This window comes from Cannabis sativa, chromosome 5 (assembly GCF_029168945.1).
Source record: "Cannabis sativa cultivar Pink pepper isolate KNU-18-1 chromosome 5, ASM2916894v1, whole genome shotgun sequence".
NCBI classification, from domain to species: Eukaryota; Viridiplantae; Streptophyta; class Magnoliopsida; order Rosales; family Cannabaceae; genus Cannabis; species Cannabis sativa.
In genome coordinates this window covers 30006087-30030742 of record NC_083605.1, presented here as the reverse complement: position 1 = coordinate 30030742, position 24656 = coordinate 30006087, and the positions used below count along the sequence as shown (strand labels likewise).

The 24656-nt window shown below is 35.1% G+C and overlaps 1 non-coding gene across 1 annotated transcript; it reads left to right on the top strand.

Moving 5' to 3' along the window:
• Positions 1–1187: 1187 nt before the first annotated feature.
• On the top strand, positions 1188–1294 carry LOC115718260 (small nucleolar RNA R71). Its single transcript, XR_004011843.2, has one exon. It is a non-coding gene; the product is annotated as a small nucleolar RNA R71 (small nucleolar RNA).
• Positions 1295–24656: the final 23362 nt, after the last annotated feature.

Below are 24656 nucleotides of genomic sequence, written 5' to 3'. Positions count from 1 at the left end.
CACTGACAGAGGCATCAAGTTAATGCTGGCTCCCAAGACACATAGTGCATTTATTCCTTCAATTCCCCCAATGGTACAAGGAATAGTGAAACTCCCTGGATCTCTGAGTTTGGGAGGGAGTTTCTTCTGCAAAATGGCGCTACACTCTTCAGTTAAAGCAACTGTCTCATAGTCCTCCATCTTTCTCTTCTTTGACAGAATCTCCTTCATGAACTCCACATAACTCGGCATCTGTTCTAAAGCTTCAGCAAAGGGAATGTTAATGTGTAGTCTTTTGAAAACCTCTAGAAACTTGGTGAACTGCTTGTCTAGATTGGTCTTTCAGAGTCTCTGAGGATAGGGTATTTTCACATGATGATCAATACTGATTGGTGGAGACTGTTGTGGTGGTGCTGGATTATCAGTAGCCTTTTGTACTATTGATGTTAGGATTGGCACTGGTTGAACATTAATCTCCTCATCTACTGGTTGTGTCAATTCAGGCCAATCATATTTCTTACCGCTGCTCAGGGTAATTGCCTTGCAGTTTTCTTCGGGATTGACTTCAGTTGTACTAGGAAAATTTCCTTGAGGACGGGTTGCTACCTGAGTTGCTAGTTGCCCCATTTGAGTCTGTAAATCTTTAATGGAAGATCTAGTTTCAGTCATGAATTGTAACAATAAATCTGTTTGCAAACTAGAATTTCCACCAGAGGCTTGTTGCTGAGTATACTGTTGGTTCTGTGTCTGGTTTTGATTTCGTTGTTGATAGAACCCATTATTCCTTCGGTTACCTCCTTGGTGGATCCCATAGTTGTTGTTATTGTTCTGAGAATAATTCCCAATGGCTTTTGCTTCATCCATTGGTAAATCATCCACATCTGCTTGACACTCAGAAAAGTGATGGGGACCTCCACATATCTCACAAACCACTTGAGCTTGTTTGGCTTGCCCTGCGATCAGCTTTGTTAGGGCCTCAACCTGATCTGTCAGCTTTGTAATGGCATCCACCTCTAGCACACCAGCTACCTTCTTAGTTTGACTCCTTTCAGTTGGCCACTGCTGATTGTTTAGGGCCATCTCCTCCAACAGATCATAAGCCTCATTTGCACTCTTTCTCATAAATGCTCCACCAGCTGCTGCATCTATAAGAGTTCTAGTGTTACCAACCAACCCGTTGAAAGTTGTGAACCAGCATCCACTTCTCTATACCATGATGAGGGCACTTTGTGATCAGATCCTTAAACCTCTCCCAACACTCATGGAGAGATTCATTATCTTGTTGGCAAAAGTTGTTGATTTCTCCTCGCAGCTTGGCAGACTTTACTGGTGGAAAGAACTTTGACAAAAATTTCGTTGCCAAATCATTCCAGGTGGCAATAGAGTTGGGTGGCAGGGAATTCAACCAGCTCTTGGCTCGTTCTCTGAGCAAGAATGGAAACAGTCTCAGACGAATGGCATCATCACGAACTCCATTAACTTTAAAAGTCTCACAAAGTTCCATGAAGTTCGAGAGATGCAGATTAGGATCTTCAGAAGGGAGGCCACCAAACTGAACTGAGGACTGCACCATTTGAAGTATGGCACGCTTGATCTCAAAGTTATTAGCATCCACTGCCGGTGGCCTGATAAATGGCTGCACTCCCGTAAGAGTAGGGAGAATGTAATCTCTCAAGCTACGACCATTAGCTTGATCTTCAACGGCACAACCATTATTACCGTTATTTGCAGCATTAGCATTCACATTAGCAGCCATGATTTCTGATGTTTCAGCAGTTGCTGAAACTCTTTCTTGCCTCCTGTTCTTTCGGTTTCTCCTACAAGTTTTCTTGATTTCAGGGTCAACGGGTAATACAGCTGCTTGCCCTTGGCGGCGCATGCACTCAAAATACCTGAAATAGATAAGAACAGTTTTGCAAGAGAAAGGTTAGAAATTCAACAAGAAAATATACCAAAGTAGAAGTTAGTATAATTTTGTGTAATATTAATCTTTAAACAATTCCCCTGCAACGGTGCCAAAAACTTGTTACGAATTTTATGATCACTACGCAAGTATATGCAGTCAAGTAGTAGCTCACGCAAGTGAGATCGAACCACAGGGAATTGGACTAAGTACTACTAATTTATACTTATGATTCTATCTGGTAAAACAATACTTTTTGTGAATAAAATAAAACAATTTAGAAATTAAAAGAAAAAATGAAGATTCATCAAGATGAGATATTAGGGAGGAGAATCCTGTTGTTAAGTTACCAATGTTAATGCCTAATTGCTATCCTTTACTTGAAGTGAATGACAGATTATGAATTAACCTAACTCATCTCAGATGTTTTAGGTTCTAAATCTCATGTTCTCTAATTAACTTCTTAATTAAACCAACATGAAATCAGCATTAAGCAATAATCTAATTGTCACTAAGGCTATGTAAATACTTTCGTTTCACATCAAAACCTAGACTATCAAATTTTAGCATTCTCAATTCTCACTTTTCAGATTTCAAATTGAGATCATTAAACATGTAAAAGGTGATCAATCTTGCACATGGAATTAAACACAAATATAGATAGTATTCACAATCAAGATGGAGGAATGGCAATTATTTATTAACTAGGTATAAACTTAAACAACATTCATCATCCTCCCTTAATGGGAAATTTAGCTCATAAAAACAATAATAACATCCATGATTAAATCTAAAACAAAACTAGACATAAAAGAAAGAATAAGGATAAAAGAAAGAAACTAGAAGGTGATATCGCTTCGGGTCTTCAAGATAGCTTCCTCTCCACTTTCATCCACTATTCAGGTATATTTTCGCTTCCTTTGACCTTCTGAATCGTGTTCCTTATATAGGAATGAAAGGTGTGCCTCCAATTGGAAAAAAATCTGAATTAGGTCAAAATCTGCGTTTTCCGTATAAGGTCGCGACCACCTTAAAGGCTGGTCGCGACTACAGACAAACCTCAAAAATCATAGGTTCTACCAAAACTCCAAGTCGCGACCGTGGTCGCAACCATAGAAAAGGGTCGCGACTAGCACGATCCATGGTCGCGACTACTGACACCTGAAGAGCAGATTTCTCCGATTTTTCACCAGTTTGTCCCGTCTTTTCATCAATTGACTGCATTTGACTTTTGATACCCCGGGAACCTGAGACAAGGAAAATCAAGCATAAAACCGCTCCAAAAGACACCAATAGGCGAGAAAATGCTTACTTTTCAAACCCGAAACATAGGCTAAATATAACCTAAGAGTGGTGCATGATTATGAAAGTCATATAGCTGTGATTTTTTCCCGTTTTTATTGGGTCAGAAATATCGTGTATTAAACACGTCTTTAATTATTGATTCTGGAGATGTCTCGACAGAAACTTGATTGTAGTGATCCCAATGGCGAGATGGAACCATTCTTCTTTCCGAGATCGACAAGATGTGTCTTGCGTCGAAAGCGGATATAAGGAAATCTAGTGACTTGCATGGGTTGTGAGTCTTGCTTCCGTTAGTTGGATGAAACTATACGAAGTTTCCTCGTAGCGAGATGTGTTGGGTTTTATGCCCTAAATAAAACTCATTTCAATATAATCAGATTTACTTATTAATAAAGATCAGAAATAACATTTTATGTTGCATGGTTCACATGATTTATTTCATGATTATATATATAATGTATGAATTCTATTTAAGTCCAGAACATATGAATTTGTTAATGATTATAGTGTTGTCAGCACAGTGGAATATAATCTTAATTATATGTTCGAAAGTTTATTCCCTGATTTGTCAGTTCACTAGATTTAGACTGACATAATAATGAGTGATAGGTATTCTTACAACTTGGATAAGTGTTATGCCCTTTCCAGGGCATTGGCAAAGTTTACTAGTATCGGATGTATGGAGTATACATCGGAAGGGACCGATATTGAACTTTGATTAGATATATTAAAAGTTACTGTGATATCTATTCAATTCAATATCACCCGTTGATCCGAGATCAAATGATCTTAATCCTGATATGTTTAGGTTCGATCTCAAGAGTATTATACATGTTCTTTGATTTGTTAGTTAAGCCTACTTTTGGGTTAGGGTGATACATACATTTTGGGAACATGATAGTATAATTGAGTGGGAGCGCTAACATAAATATGGAGTCTATAACTTCTATAGGAATTTAGAAGTGAAACGATGATATCCTTCGAGCTTGGCTAAATAGAGATAAATGGTGGAGATCTCATTTCACTTTGCTGAAATATCATTTATACGAAGCTAAGTGTTTTAAGGATAAAATACACTGAAGGTGTAACGGTAACTTAGTGCTTATTCAATGTAGATCATCTATTAGAGGGTCATTGATCAAATTAGGATTACAACAATGGATAACTAATGACGTATCTATATCGTGGAACATATAGAGTGTTCTATATGACTGATAGTGAAATTCCAAGTTCTAAGTGTGCATTCAATAAGGAATTAATAAGTTAGGGAATTTACTTGGTGATTCAGTTCGACTTATTGGAAGCTCGGAAATATAGGCCCATGGTCCGCATACTAGTTGAGACCATACTTCTTGTAAGACTTAGTTAATTGATTTTGATTAATCAATTATAATTCTAAAGTTAGACTATGTCTAGTTTATGAATTTTCACTAAGCAAGGGCAAAATTGAAAGAAAAGAGATTCTAGGTTTTATTTGTTAATTAAGAGACTTTATATGTCTAATTAATAAATATATTAAATGACAATATTATTTAATAATTAATTTTAGTTATTAAATAATTAGAATTGACATTTAAATGGTTGAATATGAAAATTAACATTTTACAGAAAATGAGATGCAGAAATGATAAAACAGCAAAATTGCATAAGTGAGGCCCATTATCCAAAGCCCATGGCCGGCCACTCTTATAGGCTTTTATCATTTATTTTTTCATTATTTTAATGACAAATAATTCTAACTTAAACCTAGGTGGTTACCTATAAATAGATAGTGATAGCTCTCATTCACACTTAACTTAAGTTAACTTTGTGAGATGAAATTTGAGCCTCCTATTCTTTTCTCTATAGGCCGAACCACTCCCCTTCTCTTTTCTTCTCTAAATTTCGAACCTTGAGTGATAAAGTAGTGCCCACACACATCAAGCGGTATCTCAATCATAGTGTGTAAGACTGTAGGAGATTCCAAACAACAAGAAGGAGAATCAGCATCAAAGGAAGGAGAGAAAGAGATCCAGGTTCAGATCTTGGTGATGCTCTGCTACACAAAGGAATCAAGGGCTAGAGATTTGAACGGAAGGATTCATTATATTCCGCTGCACCCAATGTAAGGTTTCCTAAACTTTATATGTGTTTATTTCATTGTTTTAGAATTCATATTAGGATGTTAATGAAACATACATGGTAGTAAATCTAGATCCTGGTAAAATATTTCCAACAACTGGTCTCAGAGCCATGGTAATGATTTATTTTCATGAAATATGAATTAGAACGATGATATGCATTAATTTGGATTGTTTCATGTGGTTTATGTGCATATTTGATGATAGTTTATATTTAGAATTTTTCATTCTAAATTGGTAATTTTAATTAAATAAATATATATTTAAAGTAAATTGATTAAAATAAATATTAGAAGAAAATACATTTTTTTAAATAATGAGCTTTATTATTATTAGGACATTCGTTCTCCATGGTTGGTCTTACAATAGTTAAATGTTTTCAATATAACCTCGAGACGCTAGACTTCGTCCTCCTTATGGATGGTTATTCGTTGAACGCATTTAACACCGTAAGATCTCATTTGATAAGTGTTTTGTAAGTTTTCGTCTCTATTAAACTCTCCCCTACAGTGACTACTTAGAGATAAACTTATAAAACATGAAACAATGGTGGAAGCTCATAAAATGAGAATAACCTTGACTCTCGCCTACCGGGACAACGTTGGATTCTTATTTTGATCGAATAAAAGGTTGCTAGAATGGTTTGTATTTTAGATGAGCTGACAACTCTATTCAATGAATGATACTTTGACTCTCGCCTACCGGGACACTGTATCAGTTTGTTGGAAACCTTAGAAATTATTTAAGATGTGCCTGTTTTGTATTTTCACATGTCTTTGTTATTTGCTATATGTTTGATAATTTCTGAATTGTGTATGAATTTATATTGAACCATGTTATTTTCTGTTATTAAATTGTAGTTTAATTTCGAATCTTCATTGTTGGTCTAACTTGGTTTGTTGTTCTAATGGGACAATTCCTTAATGGATTGTCAACATTAGACAAACATAATAGTGTTAGATCTCGAAAGATAAATATTGTAAATGCAACATCTAGCTGTTCATCAATTGATGACACCTTAGACTAGTATTTACAATATAAAACAAGAAGATTGTATAAATAAGATTACTTTGACTCTCGCTAATCGAAGCATCAAAAACGAAATTATCCTAATTCCTCTTAGCTTATTCATTTCGAATTAGCTCGATAACATATCATTGGATGAATAGTCTATAAATCTTTTCATGTCCTTCTATATTTTCTCTTAAGAAATTAAATGACGCATATAATTATTTTCCCAAAATTCTATCCCAAAATGATATAAATCCTCAATCTTAAATCTCCTACTTGTATGGGCAAATCAGACTTAGAGTTAAACTAGTAGTGGTGGTCCAAGAAAGAATTACTCATTATATTTGGTATAAATTTAAGTCTTTGACTTTAAATTTTAGATTCCAAATAATTTTTTTAATACAATACAGTTTCACTTTCACAAGTGTTTTATAACCATTTTCTATCAATGGATTCAAACTGTATGGAATGTGAGTTTAGTATTCTGTGACCACGATCTACTTGCACTATTCTAAGAACTATTTTATGTAACTAAACCTAAGTCATCAAAAGACACAACCATATTTTATAAATCTATGGCATTTGTATCTTGTTCATAGTGGTTTTGACAAGATCATTCTCTGCAAAGAGTTAATATGCCTATATCCACTGAAACTAAGTTCATCTCATTCGCAGATGGATGTACATTCGGGGGTGGATATGAGTTTTTTGTTGTATTCTTAAAACGATGACTCTAGATATTACCTTATGCAAAGAAATTTGAAAAGTTTGAAAAATTTCATGAATTGCTAGCAATGGTGAAAAACCATTAAGGTAAGTTGTTAAAGATCTTGCGAACTGATAGGTGTGGAGAAATAGTTAGTAGATATGCAGTTCAAAGATCATTAAGTTGATTTTTGAATTATATCCAGACTTACCTCCCCAGAAATTTTAATTTGCATATAGATGATTAGTTACTAGTCGTTGCCTAAATCCTTCTATGGTAATGCAATTTCAGAATGATGCAATGGTTGTATACTTAAAAGTAAATCATTACTAGATTCATGGATGACCCAATCGAAATCTTAAGAAAGGCTACTGTTAACCAAGGTTTCCATGTTTGTTAGCTATTCTAAGTGATTAGGGGTGGACCATCCCATAGTCATTAGATAAGAAAGTGTTTGTTTAAACAAATACTACTTTTCTAAGAAAATGACTAAGTTTGAAAATAAAGTAGAAAATAAAGGAGATATTTTTTCCTTGATTCCATAAGTGTTCTATCATCTTATTCGATACAAGATGATCCCATTGCCTCTGTTGTCTTGACACAACCGAAGAGGTTAATACCATGTAGTTTTCTTAGACATAATTCACGGTACCTTGTCGTAGTGGGATGGTTTCTAGGAACTCACCTTATTATGACTTGGAAGACACTAGTGATTAAAATCCATTGTGAGTTTAAACAAGTAATGGATTGTCAAAAATAAGAAACTAAGAAGAAAAGCCAAGAGAACTATGGTTTGATCCATTCACATGTTGTAACCTAAAGTTTTCTATTACAAGGACAAGAAAGGAAATTTTCGTGTATAAGTCTATTCAATGGACTTACAAGACTTCATGTTCCTAGTATTATAGGTTTGACTTTATCTAAACCTATGGCTTATGGTAAACCTGGTAATTACTTACTCTAATGCAAGCAACTTACTTTAGTAAGATGCTGAAGCATTTCCTTTCTAATGGCAATCTATAGAAGCTTCTCGACTTCTAGGCATAGATTTTATTTATCTAAGGAAAAGTCTCAACTATTCCAGAAAAGATAAAGCCATGAAAGAATTTCTTAAATCAACAATGAGAGGTCTCATATATGCTTTAGTATGCCTTAGACCAGACACCTATTGTTGAGTGGGAGTAATGAGTAGGTATTAGATTGATCCAGGAGAGGAACATTGGAAGACAATCATGTAAATCTTAAGATTAAGAAGAGGAACTATATGTTAGTCTATAAGGGTGTGTTTAAAACTCTTAGACTACACCACATCAGATTTCGAGACTTGCCTTTGTGCTAGAAAGTCTACTGATAATATGGTGATTACTCTAGGGGTGGAGTAGTGATTTTGGAGAAGTGTAAAAACCTATCTGAAGTCTCTTAATTAGTCTACCAGAGAGAGACTGGATGTTAAAGTTGTAGGAAAAGTACTTATTCAGTCTAAGGAAAGTTCTATACATTTGTGGCATCGTTCCAACTTGTCTTAACTACTAGTGTTATTTCTTGATTAACCAAAAAGTAGTTGCCAAAAGTATAGAATCCAGTATCCCAAGAGAGTAGACATATAGAGAGGAATTTCACCATCTCAAGGATTTTGTGATTAAGGAAGAGTAATGGTGGAGAGAAGATTGTGTTTAATTCAACCTGTTAGATCCTATTACGAGGAGTATACTACTACTACACTTGATTTGTATATCAAGGTGTTGAGATTATTTGAAATGCACATTTTGTTTTATATTAGTGCAAGTGAGAGTTTGTTGGGTTTTATGCCCTAAATAAAACTCATTTCAATATAATCAGATTTACTTATTAATAAAGATCAGAAATAACATTTTATGTTACATGGTTCACATGATTTATTTCATGATTATATGTATATAATGTATGAATTCTATTTAAGTCCAGAACATATAAATTTGTTAATGATTATAGTGTTGTCACCACAGTGGAATATAATCTTAATTCTATGTTCGAAAGTTTATTCCCTGATTTATCAATTCACTGGATTTAGACTGACATGATAATCAGCGATAGGTATTCTTACACCTTGGATAAGTGTTATGCCCTTTCCAGGGCATTGGCAAAGTTTACCAGTATCGTATGTATGGAGTATACATCGGAAGGGATCGATATTGAACTTTGATTAGATATATTAAAATTTATCGTAATATCTATTCAATTCAATATCACCCGTTGATCCTAGATCAAATGATCTTAATCCTGATATGTTTAGGTTCGATCTCAAGAGTATTATACATGTTCTTTGATTTGTTAGTTAAGCCTACTTTTGGGTCAGGGTGATACATACATTTTGGGAACATGATAGTATAATTTAGTTGGAGTGCTAACATAAATATGGAGTCTATAACTTCTATAGGAATTTAGAAGTGAAACAATGATATCCTTCGAGCTTGGCTAAATAGAGATAAATAGTGGAGATCTCATTTCACTTCGCTGAAATATCATTTATACGGAGCTAAGTGTTTTAAAGATAAAATACATTGAAGGTGTAACGGTAACTTAGTGCCTATTCAATGTAGATCATCTATTAGAGGGTAATTGATCAAATTAGGATTATAACAATGGATAACTAATGACGTATCTATATCGTGGAACATATAGAGCGTTCTATATGGTTGAGAGTACAATTCCAAGTTCTAAGTGTGGATTCAATAAGGAATTAATAAGTTAGGGAATTTACTTGGGAATTCGGTTCGACTTATTGGAAGCTCAGAAATATAGGCCCATGGTCCCCATACTAGTTGAGACCATACTGCTTGTAAGACTCAATTAATTGATTTTGATTAATCAATTATAATTCTAAAGTTAGACTATGTCTAGTTTATGAATTTTCACTAAGCAAGGGCAAAATTGAAAGAAAAGAGATTCTAGGTTTTATTTGTTAATTAAGAGACTTTATATGTCTAATTAATAAATATATTAAATGACAATATTATTTAATAATTAATTTTAGTTATTAAATAATTAGAATTGACATTTAAATGGTTGAATTTGAAAATTAACATTTTACAGAAAATGAGATGCAGAAATGATAAAACAGCCAAATTGCATAAGTGAGGCCCATTATCCAAAGCCCATGGCCGGCCACTCTTATAGGTTTTTATCATTTATTTTTTCATTATTTTAATGACAAATAATTTTAACTTAAACCTAGGTGGTTACCTATAAATAGATAGTGATGGCTCTCATTCACACTTAACTTAAGTTAACTTTGTGAGATGAAATTTGAGCCTCCTATTCTTTTCTCTATAGGCCGAGCCACTTCTCTTCTCTTTTCTTCTCTAAATTTGGAACCTTAAGTGATAGAGTAGTGCCCACACACATCAAGTAGTATCTCAATCATAGTGTGTAAGACTGTAGAAGATTCCAAACAACAAGAAGGAGAATCAGCATCAAAGTAAGGAGAGAAAGAGATCCAGGTTCAGATCTTGGTGATGCTTTGCTACACAAAGGAATCAAGGGCTAGAGATTTGAACGGAAGGAGTCATTATATTCCGCTGCACCCAATTTAACGTTTCCTAAACTTTATATGTGTTTATTTCATTGTTTTAGAATTCATATTAGGATGTTAATGAAACATACATGGTAGTAAATCTAGATCCTAGTAAAATATTTCCAACAAGATGGTCATCTCGCATTCTTGTATTCTGAGCCGGTTTGGCTTTTATACTTAGCCTACTTATTGCAAGTTGAGGTATGTGTTGCTCTTCTCTGGTGCCTCGCTATTATCCCTTAGCGACATATGATTTCTCCCTAATACTCTAAGTATCAGTTCATACATTGATTCCTCGCCTAAGACTTTACAGACAGCTGGTTACAAATATACTCTAGTACTTACACAATTAATGAGTTATTCCATAAAAGATACGACACTGATTCACATTCCCTTTATCTTGACATGTGTCCTCCATTCGAATTTCGGGTATAACAATTGCCCCTTAAAAAGTTCTTTTAGTAAAAAGAGCTTTTTAATAGTTACGGAGGGCCTTTTTGCCAAAATCCTTTCTTGGAAAGGATGCCTCCTTCGATTCTGGCGGTTGTATGGTTTCGAAGATCATTATGAATTGCCTATTCATATTTTGCACGATTCCTTGTCGTTAGATTTCTCAATATTTAGCTTTCTTGCTACTGAACTTCGTGTATAAAAAGACTGCTCATGCTTGTCATTTTTCACAAGTCCTCTGGCTCTTTAGTGAAACCCATTTTCAGAATGGATTACTTCCTTCTTGTCAAAATGTCTCTTCTGAGTTCAGAAGTTTTTCCTTTCAGACTCATAATACCCAGATGCACCAACCATTCGCCATTAGTTCCCACAGACTTCAAACCTCAACCGGAGCCAGAAATAATGGATTCCAGGGTTGAGGAGTTTCTGACCAATCCAAACCAGGGGAATCCCGTGACTTGCCATGGCCGATCTGTTGGAAGTTATTTTACCAGGATCTTAGATCTACTCACAAGTATGTTGATTTAACAACCTAAATATGAACTTCTAAAACGATAGGAAATTAAAGACATAAGAGTATCAGAAATCTTACAGTGATTGCAATGGAATATATGTCTCCTCCCACTCAGATCTCTAACCCTTGATTCCTTTCTGTAGCAGAATATAATCAAGATCTGAGCCCGATAGTCCTTCTTTGTTGTTTCTGAATTCTACACAGCCTTCCTCACTATGATTGAGGTATTACTTGATGTGTGTGGGCACTACTCTAGCACTTATACTTTTCGAAACAGTGAAGGAAGAGAGAGAGAGAGAGAGAGGGTGGCGGCTCAGAGAGAATTTTCTGAGAGAAAATTCTTTCAGAATAATGTTGTGAAAAGGTTGTACAGTTGAGTTCAACTCTGAAGCCTTTGTCTTCTATTTATAGAAGACCACCAAGGGCTATGATTGACATTTGGAATTGAAAAAAATCAAAGAGAAAAGGAAGCTAAGTGGCCGGCCTAGGCATTGTGGAAACAAGGTTTGCCACTTTTCCAACTTTCCTTTTCCTACACTGATAGTTTCCTGTTTTGTCAAAAACTGCCAATTCCTTTCTTCAACTACATAAATGTCAAATCTAATTATTTAATAATTAAAATTAATTATCAAATAATATATTGTCATTTATTTTATTAATAATGAAACTAATTAAAGTTTCCTAATTAATAAATATGCCCTTCAAAATCTCTATTTACTGTTTTGCCCTTAATAAGTGATAAATTCTCAAATAGACAAGTCTATCTTGAGAATTTTTAATTGATTAATTAAAATCAATTAAATGAGTCTTACAAGTAATATCATCTCAACTAGTGAGGGGACCATGGGTCTATATATCCGAGCTTCGTTGAATCCACACATAGAACTCAGAATTGCACTCTCAGTATATAGAATGCTCTATATGTTCCACCATATAGACACATTATTAGTTATCCATTGTTATAATCCTAATGTGATCAATGATCCTCTATATGGATGATTTACACTGTAAAGGGACTAAATTACCGTAACACCTTACAATGTATTTTATCCTTAAAACACTTAACCCTGTATAAATGATATTTCAACTAAGTGAAATGAGTACTCAATCATTTATCTCGTTTGGTTAAGCTCGAAGGAAATCACCCTTTGCTTACTATTCGCCAGATAGAAGCTATAGATTCCATATTTATGTTAGCGCTCCCACTCAATCGCACTACCGTGTTCCCAAAATGTATGTATTGCCCAGACTAAAGATTAGGCTTAACTAACAAATCAAAGAACACGAATAATACTCTTGAAATTAAGCCTAACCATATCAGGATTTCGATCATGTGATCTAGGATCAACTTATGATATTGAATTGAATCGATGTTTACGGTAAGTTTGAAAATCTAATTCAAAGTTCAATATCGGTCCATTCCAATGCATACTCCATGCATCCAACCTGAGCTTTACTTTAACCTATGTTCTGGAAAGAACATAACATTTCTCCAAATGTAAGTAAACTCTGTTGTAGATTGTCATATCAGTGAAACCCAGTGTTCTGATAAATCTAGGAATACTTTATTCACATAGTCATGTTTATTTTCCACTGTGTTGACAACACAATAAACATGATCAAGTATGTGAAAAGGGGTTTGGATGAATTTATAAATCAAATAGACAAGCAATTGATTATGTGAACCAAAACATACACAAGTGAATGAAAAATTACTTCTGTTACTTTATTGATATTGAATAATCTGGATGACATTGAAACAGAGTTTTATTTAGGGCATAAAACCCAACAAACTCCCACTTGCACTAATATAAAACAAATCAGTACATTTCAATTAATCCAAAATTTTGACGGTGCTTTTCGAATGAAGTTACTGCCAAGACTTTGGTGAATGGATCAGCCAAGTTATCCTGCGTATCCACTTTCTCCACCAGTACATCCCCTCTTGCCACATATTCTCTGATAATATGATACTTTCTTTCTATATGCTTACTTCTCTTGTGGCTTCGGGGTTCCTTACTGTTGGCTATAGCTCCAGTATTATCACAAAGCAGGACTAAAGGCTTTTCCATTCCAAGAACTACACCGAGACTGGTGAAGAACTTCCTAAGCCAGACAACCTCTTTAGCTGCTTCAGCCGCAGCTATGTATTCTGCCTCCATGGTAGAATCCGGAATCGCAGTTTGTTTAGCACTTCTCCAAACCACTGCTCCACCCCCAAGAGTAAACACCATCCCAGATGTAGATTTCCTGTCTTCAAGACATCCCTGGAAATCTGAGTCTGTATAGCCTAAGAGATTTAAAGCACCACCCTTGTAGACTAATACATAATCTCTTGTACTCTTTAAGTATTTCAAAATATACTTAACAACATTCCAATGTACCCGTCCTGGATTTGACTGATACCTGCTCACGATTCCAACTGCATAGCAGATGTCACGTCTAGTGCATAGCATAGCATACATTAGACTTCCAACTGCAGAAGCATAAGGAATTTTTGCCATGTCTTCTATCTCTTGAGGATCAGTAGGACACTGTTCCTTAGATAGACGGATACCATGTCTAGAGGGCATGTTTGCCCCATTGGTATTGGTCATGGAAAATCTCTCTAGAACTTTGTTAATGTAAGTTGTTTGAGAGAGAGCAAGGGATCTGTTCTTTCGGTTTCTGACAATTTGAATACCAAGAACATAGGCTGCCTGACCCAAGTCTTTCATGTCGAATTGAGTGTCAAGCCATTCCTTGATGTGAGTCATTTTCTTGACATTGTTTCCAATGATCAAAATATCATCAACATAAAGGACCGGGAATACTACTACTTGGTTTTCCTTGAGTTGGTAAACACAAGGTTCATCTTCATTCTGATGAAAGCCGTAGGTTTTGATGATTTCATCAAACCTTTTATTCCATGAGCGAGAAGCTTGCTTAAGTCCATATATGGACCTATTTAATTTGCAAACTTTATTCTCTTGCCCAGGAAGAACATAACCTTCTGGTTGCTCCATATAGATGGTTTCTTCAAGAAGCCCATTAAGAAAGGTTGTCTTGACATCCATTTGCCAAATTTCATAATCTAAAGGGGTAGCTATGGAGAGAAGAATTCGGATGGATTTGAGCATGGCAACAGGACTAAAAGTTTCCTCATAGTCCACACCTTCTCTTTGGGTATAACCCTTGGCGACCAGTCTAGCTTTGAAAGTTTTGACTTCGCCTTCAGCACCTCTTTTCTTCTTGTAGACCCATTTACATCCAATTGGACGAAAATCATCAGGTGGTTCTACATATTCCCAGACTTTGTTCTTTTTCATGGAATCCATTTCTGAATCCATACCGGCTGACCATTGCTTCCGTTGCGGACTTGCCATTGCCTGTTTATAGGTTAATGGGTCGTCATCAATACCGTCACCAACGACCATATTGATTTCACCATCCAAGCCATAACGAGATGGTTTTGTAGAAACCCTCCCACTACGACGAGGAGCGGTGACCTTCTGAACAGGAGCTTTAGTAGTAGTTTTCTCAGTTGCTACAACTGAGGGAGTGGGATGTGTTGGGAATTATTTTACCAGGATCTTAGATCTACTCACAAGTATGTTTATTAACATCCTAAATATGAACTTTCTAAAACGATAAAATAAACACATATAAAGTTAAGAAAACCTTACATTGATGCAGCGGAATAAATGTCTCCTTCCACTCAAATCTCTAACCCTTGATTCCTTTCTGTAGCAGAGTATAATCAAGATCTGAGCCCGAATCTCCTTCTTCTTCAAGCTTTGATCCTTCACAGTCTTCCAATCTATGATTGAGTTACTGCTTGCTGTGTGTGGGCACTTACTCTTTCACTAAGGTCACGAAAAAGATGAAGGGAAAAGAGAGAGAGAGATTTCGGCCAAGGTAGAGAGTGAGGAAGGCTCAGTTTTTCTGAAGAGAGAAATTTCTGTCAGAAAGTTGATCTGAAAACTTATGATTTGACTGAGCCATCACTTTCTATTTATAGGCAACTACTAGGTCTAGGTTTAGAATTATTTGGCATTAAAATAATAAAAATATTAATTTGAAAAACTCATCTAAGTGGCCGGCCATATGGTGCTTAATGGGCCTCACTTGATTTTGCAGTTTTATCAAATTTTATCTCTATTTTCTCAAAAATGCCAATTTTCCAATTCTAACCTTTTAAATGCCAAAACTAATTATTTAATAACTAAAATAAATTATTAAATAATATTGTCATTTAATTTAATTATTAATTAGACATATAAAGTCTATTAATAAATAAATAAACCCAGAAAACTCTTTTCCTTACAATTTCACCCCTGCTTAGTGAAAATTCATAAAATTAGACATAGTCTAACTTTAGAATTATAATTGACCAATCATGAATCAATTAATGAGTCTTACAAGCAGAATGTTCTCAACTAGAATAGGGACCATGGATCTATATGCTGAGCTTCCAATAAGTGAACCAAATTTACCAAGTAAATTTCTACTTATTAATTCTTCGTTGAATCCACTCTTAGAACTTAGAATTGCACTCTCAGACTTATATAGAGCATATTGTATGTTTCACGATACCAATATACTATCTCATTTAACCATTGTTATAATCTTATTGTGATTTAAAGATCCTCTATATAGATGATTTACATCGAGATGGGATTTCTTTACCGTTCTCACCCCTCAATGTATTTTGCCCCTTAAAACACTTAGCTACCTGTAAATGGTGTTTAGTGATCTAATAATTAGTCAGTTAAACAAGAGCTCATCCATTTACTTCTATTTGCTAAGCTCGAAGGGAATCATCACTTAACTTCTATACACCAGTAGAAGTTATAGATTCCATATTTATGTTCAGCACTCCCACTCAATCATACTATCATGTTCCCAAAATATACGAATCACCCTGACCCGAAAGTAGGCTTAACTAATAAATCTAAGAACATGAATAGCACTCCTGAGTTGAGCCTAAGCATATCAGGATTTAGATTCTTTTAATCTTAAGATCAACTATTGATATTGACTTGGAAAGATATGTATAACGGTAAGTTTGTAATATCTTAACTTAGTTGCAATATCAGTCCAGTCCAATGTATACTCCATACATTCGAAACTAGTATACTTTACTAATGTCCTGGAAAGAACATAACACTTACTCCAAGTGTAAGTACACATCATCTCTGATTATCACATTAGTGTAAATCCAATAACACTGATGAAACAGGGACCAAAACTTTAGATTCATATGATCACAATCACATTCTACTGTGTTGACGATACTGTAATTGTGAATAAACATATGATCTGGATTTAACTGATTTTGTGTGTATGAATGTAATAAACATATTAAACATATTAAACCATTAGCATGTAGAATTCATGCAAACATCAATCACTTCAAATTTCTTATGTTGATTACTAATCAGATTGTAAAGAGTTTTATTTAGGGCATAAAACCTAACAAACTCCCACTTGCACTAATATAAAACAAACTGCGCAAATAGGTCAATCTGATGTCTTGATCTTCAGATCAAGTGTAGTATATTTGAATCCACCCAAACTTCTGGAAACTAGTTCATAAATACACTTATGAAACATCCTTTACTATATGCTTTACTCATCAAGGGATACTGAAATCATTACTGTTTTAAAAGTACATCTGATTTAACAGAAGACTTATCTCTCATATTTTTAAAATATGTAATTGAGATAATACAGTGTTGACTTTTCTTCAGTGATATAACTTTCTGGTATTTTTGAATAGACCAAGTTATAGTTCTTCTCTGGTAGAGCTTGAATTATTATACAATAATTCCTCCACCCCCAAAGTAAGCACCATCTTATAGAATTTCGAAATTAGATGGTGAGATACAAAGACAACTGATACACAGTTCCTTAATATCTAACATATAGATCACTTTCATAAATCCTTCTTGAATATCTTCTAATGTTCCCTATTTGATTACATCTCAGATAGCTCCCACTCAATAGCAGATGTCTGGTTAAATAATACTTTTAACCTCTGATTGTTTGGAGAGTTACCTAGTTGTGACTTTTGTATTAGTCTGAAACTTTAGGTCAAGACTAAGTCATCAACATAGCAGACTAGTATTTGAAGTGAAAAATACATGCCAGAGATAAAGTAATCAAAAATAAGATACCATAAAATTTTATGAGGATTAAGAATTCCTTGTTCAAGTCATTCGAATGGACTGAACTAGAGTTCTTTATCTTATTCTCATAATTCTGATAAGCTATACCTATCCATGTGAATGGTTAGATTTGCTTTTCAGTATTGTTCTTAAGTACCTATCACAATTATCAACCTAATGAAGATGGGTATAAAACTTTAAAATTCTCCCACTCAATTAAGGTAGTGTGAAACTTTAACAAAGAACTTTCAAAGGTATCTAACTTTTACTTACAACAGTAAAATCGAAATGGAACATACAATCAAGAATTTATATTGACAATAGCTGACTCATTATATTACTTCTATGTTTAAACAAGATATGTGTTTCATAGGGAATTGTGGAATAGACTCCACCCCTAAGAATATACATATAGGGTACTATGGATAACCTCCACCCCTAAGTATATAGAGATTATGATCCACCCCTAAAGGTTGTAAAGATCATGATTCTCTTAGTGTGATAGAGTTTATGTGGAGTTGAATACTATCCAGAGTTCATTAGATATAAAAGATCGTTGAACTGCATAGTTTTCTTAACTTTTCTCCACCCCTATCAGATCATAAGATCCTTTTATTAAACAAATTCTTAATAATTGTATGAGAATTAACAATTATTGATAAACATAGAAATAATTTCTAGTGTTTATATATAATATAACTCTATGAAGAGTTGTAAATATTATAGAATTTGCATCAATAATAAAAACACTTACACATACAAACATACAAATATAATGTGGTAATAGTTGATGAAGGTAAATTAAATGAAGCTCAATCTCATAATTTGCAATAGGTAATTTCGAAAAATAAAACTTTATTAATTAGAAAAAAAAAATGTATTGCAACAATATGAGAGAAACTGGGATAAATATCCCTGACTAAAATTTGAAATCCAAATTGTCTTTAAACTAAAACAATTAATTCAAAAAAAATTGAAGAGCTTCATCTTCATCTGGACGATTTCACCCTTGGTCCAGCTTTCTGATCCAACTCAATTGAGATCAAGTAGCTTGGCCTATAAGAAGAAGAAAACAAATAAACAAAGTTTAGTCCAGAATCATAAATCCAATTGGATAATAATTCACTAAAACTCTTAAAGTTTATAAATGGAAATACCTTGTTTCTTTGCAAGAAGTTTAGGACACTGGGGTTTCCAATGACCTTTTTCATTGCAGTGGAAACACTTTCCTTTAAGTGTAGCATCACCAGGAGGAGCAGCCTTTTTCATGGCTTTTGCTCGCTTCTTGGTGTTCTTCCACTTCTTCTTCGATTTGGGCTTTGAAGCAGAGGCAACATTTGCTTCAGGTTTTATCGTCCCATTACCATTACCAGGATGAGGTTTACTCCCTTTCTTCTTGGGTCCTCCAATCAAATTTTCATAAGTTTGAAGGTCATTGACTAATTCATGAAAGTCAATTTCCTTCTTATTCATGACATAATTTGATGTGTATGGTAGAAATGTCAGAGTCGTGCTATTCAAGATAAGACTAACTTGAGTAGCACTGTCCATTTCAGCACCATGATCCTGGGCTTCTTGGAAATAACTGGACATGAGGAGAACATGATCACGCACGTTTTGATGAGGTTCCATCCGTGCGTTAATGTACTTCTTAGTCGCGTCAAAGCGTGACTGAAGTGATGCCTTACCGAATAGCTCATTTAACTTCGTCATAACTTCAGCAGCCTTCTCAGTTTTAGAAAACCGAGTTTTGAGGGTGTCAACCATGCTAGAAAGCATAAAGTATAGAGCTTTGTCATTTGCCTTCTGCCAACGCTCATACTTTTCTTTCACAGCTTTGGATGCATTGTCCCCGTGCACTTCGTGTGACGGCTCGGTTAAAACAAACAAGGCACTTTCTCCTATGAGAGCAATATTAATGTTCTCATTCCATTTATTAAAGTTAGATCCATTCAGCTTATTTTCAGTCAACAGTGATAACATGGGATTCATTTTGACAAACAGGATACTAAAATAATAGAAATCAACAAATAGAAATTAATAATGGTTTATCACACAAAATCAATTCAGAAATTATAAGCACATAGAAAGTAGGAATGATATGAGAAAATACTTAAAAAATTCAATCCTAAATAATTTCTAAGGTTTTCAACAAACTGATATCAGTGTCCCGTTTAGGCGAGAGTCAAAGCTACCATCCATTGAATAGAGTTGTCAGCTCATCTAAAATGTTAAACATTCTAGCAACCTTTTATTCGATCAAGATCAGAATCCAACGTTGTCCCGTTTAGGCGAGAGTCAAGGCTATTCTATCTCATGAGCTTCTACCATTGTTTCGCAATTTGCAAGTCAAATATGGTCGCCACCATTAGGGTGATCTATACCATATAAAACACTTACAAACCACTTATCATGCGAGATTAAACGGTGCGAAATTGCTAATGAACGTTCCTCCATTAGGGAGGATTACTCACTAAAACAAACGCGGTGTAAAACCCACAATGGAGATCGAATATCTTAATAATAATAAAGCTCATTGTTTAAAATGTATTTTCTTTATTATTCTAATAAATAAATCTCATTAAATTCTATTTAAGAATTAAAATTCAAAAATAAGAATTTAATATAATATTTATAAAATTATACTTAGATGGTGATTGAAATAAAATTAATTATTTCCATCTTAGTAATAATCTTAAATATAAATATTAAGGAAATTAATTTAAGTTGAATTAAATAAATAATTAGCAACTTAAAAATTTCATATGAGAATATATTTATTGGGTTCGAAAATTTAAAGTATATAAATATACAATTTTCGAAAATAATAAAAAATAGAAAAGAAATACTTCAAGCAAAAATATCATCTATCTAGATTTTCTTTGACTAGTTAATTCAATTTCTAATAATATATATATATATTTTAAATTCATTTATTTAAATTAATCAATTAAATGAAAAAATCATTGATTGAAGTTGGTCCAAGAATTAATTAAAATAAATAATTAATTTACAACTCAATCTATTTTTCAAAAAAAAATTTGAAAATATTGCATAATTAAAATGCAAATTTCGAAATTGATTAATAAAATAAAGAAAAATATACATATTGAAAATTATTAAATTTAAGTTGAAAAATTAAATTTCAACCTAAAAATAAATTTTCTATTTAATTAAGTGTCATGAAAAATCAATAAATATTTAAGTATCATGATGAAAATCAACTTAGATATTTAGATTTTTCAATTTAATTAAATGTATTAAATTCAAGAAATAAATAATTAAGTGTAGAGAAGTCTTAATTATTAATTTCTATTTAATACTAGGAAAAATATACTTAATAAAATTGTACCAAAATTAATTATTTAAATAATTAATTTCACAAAAGTATAATATTTTCCTATTTAAATATTAGAAATAATAAGTAGTCTAGAAATTATCTAGAAAATATCTTATTTGACTAAGTATCTTTTCAAAATTTGAAAAATATCTAATTTAAGTTATATAGAAAAAATCTAAAACTTAAATAATTTCAAATCTAGATTTAATTAAATATCACAAATTAAGTTGTAACCACTTAATCTGAAGATATTTTTTGAAGTTAATATTTGAAAAGATATTAACCAAAAAATATCTAAGATATTCCATTTCAAGTTAATATTTGAAAAAGTATTAACTTAAAAAATATCTTAAGAATCTTTAATAACTAATGCCTAAGATTCCTCAACTTGATTTAAAATTTAAATCAAATATTCAAATTTAAGTTAGTTAAGAAAAATCAGTTGATACAACTAATTTATAACTTAAATAGGAATATTTAATTAAATAAGCTCCAGAAAGAATCTTAGTTAGTTAAAATTCTATATTTAATTAAATACAAGAAAAATACAAATAGTTTGTCTAGAAATAATATCTAAAACTAAAAGTGTTTTTCTTAAAATTAACTTTAAAATATTAAAATGAAAATAAATTTTCATATATTTTAAAAGTTAATTATGTTGCTAATTCAATTTTATTAGGTCAAACTAATATAATTAACCTAGTACAGTTATTCAAATCAGGCAAATGGGCCTTCACAATTGGGGTAGTTCATGTGAGGGGGTGCTGGGTTCAGTATGTCGTACCCATTTCTATGGCACCCAACTCTCACACAAGGCCCAAAAGAGAGGAATTTAACCTTAAAATAAATAACTGTTATTAATTGAATAGGTCCAATAACTAAATGGACCTAAATAAAATCTATCATGGTGTGACATTTTATTTAGCAACAACCTATATGTATCTATATGTTGCCCCTGAATTCGCCCAAAATACATGGACTAGTCGAATTAGGACACGTGGATCAGATAACCTGTAAACATTTGATAAGTCTTTGTGCGCCACAAGGAAGCGCAGTTAGCGTGGGTCCCGGAGGAGGCACCCGGAGTACAAGGTACTCCGGGAAGCTCGCATGACGTGAAGCCTCTCCGGGATGTGTCAGATCTCTCTCGAGCAATCAAGTCGCATTTAATGCCGCATGGGAGGAAGCGTGTTGGGACTGTAACACGCAATAAAGTCTGACGGCACAACCCCCAAACAGCCGCGCTACAGTAATGATCATTTAAGTCTAGCGACGGCTACTCTGCGAAGAGTCACGTCAATCATAAGGCAAAAAGGACATTCTTCATAAAAACCCTACGGCACCTAGGGATTTGACCATGCATCACCCATGGTATGTTCATTGGAAATGCCCAACTTTATGGATACTTACAGATACATGTGTAAGAACAATTCTAGGGATTACCCCACCAAAACACTATAAATACCCCCTCAAAGCTCATTTAATGGGGTCGAGAATCTTGGTTTGCAAAAGAGCAAGAAGAGAAAATACTCACCAAGAACATTCTCTGTATTTATGAGAAAGACATTCTCTCAAGTGTGGAATCTGTATTAAATACATCCATTAATAACAAAGACTCGTGGACTAAGGCTCATTAACGCCCCAACCACGTAAAAATCTTCATCTCACTTTCTTACAGCTCTTTATTATAATCATATTTTAATAGTTGCCAAAAATCTCGGTCAACATTTTGGTGCTTTCATTGAGAGCTGAGGAAAGCTACTACATAACAAGCATTTGACTTCACAACAATGGTGGAGACAAGAAGTACACGTCACCCTCGCCCTCTGGAAGATGCTCAAGATCCAAATGAGGAAGATGTAGCCTCAAGAGCAGCAGAGGAGTCCGAGGAAGAAGAAGAAGAAATAGTTCCCGACGAGAACTACGAGGAAAACCTCGACGAGTATGCCTACGACGGAGGAAGTTACTCAGAGTTGGTGCTCCTTAGACAAAAAGCTATCGATCATGAAGCTGAGATCGAAGCTCAGAAAGCGCAAAATCAAAAAATGCAGGAAGTGATGCTAGCCATGCAGAAAGCCATGGAGGCTGCTGGTATTCACGTGCATCCCAAGGCAATGGCCGCTGGGCTCGACGGGAAACCAGCGACGTCCTCGCCTAATTCCCAACAGCAAAGACCTAGGGAACCTAGCCCTATAAGGCACCCTGCTGAGGAAAATCAAACAAAAAACCCTACTTCTACCCCTGGGCGAAAGAAAAAGGTGCAGGATCCGCGAAGGGTCCGCTCAGATTTCCCTAAAGGGAAAGGTCCGCAGAGGGGCAAGCCCCAAAGAGGGAGTCTTGGCCCTCAGGATCGAGGGGACCGGAAAAGCGTTTCTGTGCACCAGGAACAAGGGGTAGAGGAAGAAGAGGACAAAGATGTCCTCCCATTGATCTGAGAAATCAAATCAATGGGAATCAAGGTGACCTCCGGGATCACCTTGACCAAAAAAGATACAGGCCTGTGGTCTCTTTGGGTACTGTAAACGAAGGGATTATGGCGGAACTTGCCATACTTCGAAAAGATATTGCTCGAGTCTCTCGGAGGCAGAAGGGAGACGACTCCGACTCGGACAGTGAGGATCGGGAGCCATGTGCCAAGCATATCCTGGAGGCGGAGCTCCCTAAAAACTTCAAGATGCCCGAAATGGCGGCATATACTGGGAACTCCGACCCCAGTGATCACTTGTCACGGTTCAACCGTGTCATGACAGTCATGCGGGTCAGCAATGACGCCAAATGCTTGTGTTTCCCCCTCACTCTGAGCGGATCAGCGGAGGAATGGTTCAAAAAGCTGGAACCAGGATCCGTGGGTTGTTGGAACAAACTCCAAACCAACTTCCGGAGACAGTTTGTCGCCGCCAGGAAGGTTAACTTGGAGGTTAGTGCCTTGACCAACATCAAGCAACTGCCCACCGAGACCTTGAAGAATTACATCAAGAGGTTCCGAGAGGAAGCCTCGAAGACCAAGAAGGTCGATGACGGACAACAGCTTGCGCTTCTCCAAGCAGGAATCCGCACTGGGACTCCCTTCTGGAACGAGTTGCAGCAAGAAGGCGCTGCCAGCCTTCAGGACTTCCAGAAGAGAGTCCAAAAATATATTAACCTCGAAGAAGCCCAGATCGTGGCTTACGGAGGCTACTATCCCATCGGGATAGCAGGGTACATGCCCGGAGTGTCGTCCTCGGGCACTGTCCCGACCGCGACTCCACAAGTAAGTGGCATACAATTCTCTGCTACTCCCGGGTACAGCCAAGGCCAAGCTTTGGCACCGGCATCTTCCCATTACGGCAACCCGTCCGGGGTGAATGGACGAGCTCCTTCACAGGCGGCCCCGACTGTTAGCTTGACAGGCCCTACCCAGGGGTCGAGGAGCAAAAGGTCCTCCAAGGGCAGCACCCGAACGGGAGAGAAGCGCCAGAAAAAGGGGTACACACCCCAATACACTCAGTACACAGAGCTCACGGACTCTCAGGAACGTGTGTACTTCGCCACTAGGCAAAATACGCACTACCGGAGACCCCAGCCGTTGTACAAAGATAGCTCCCGGAGAGATCCGAGTAAAAGATGCGAGTATCACAACGACATTG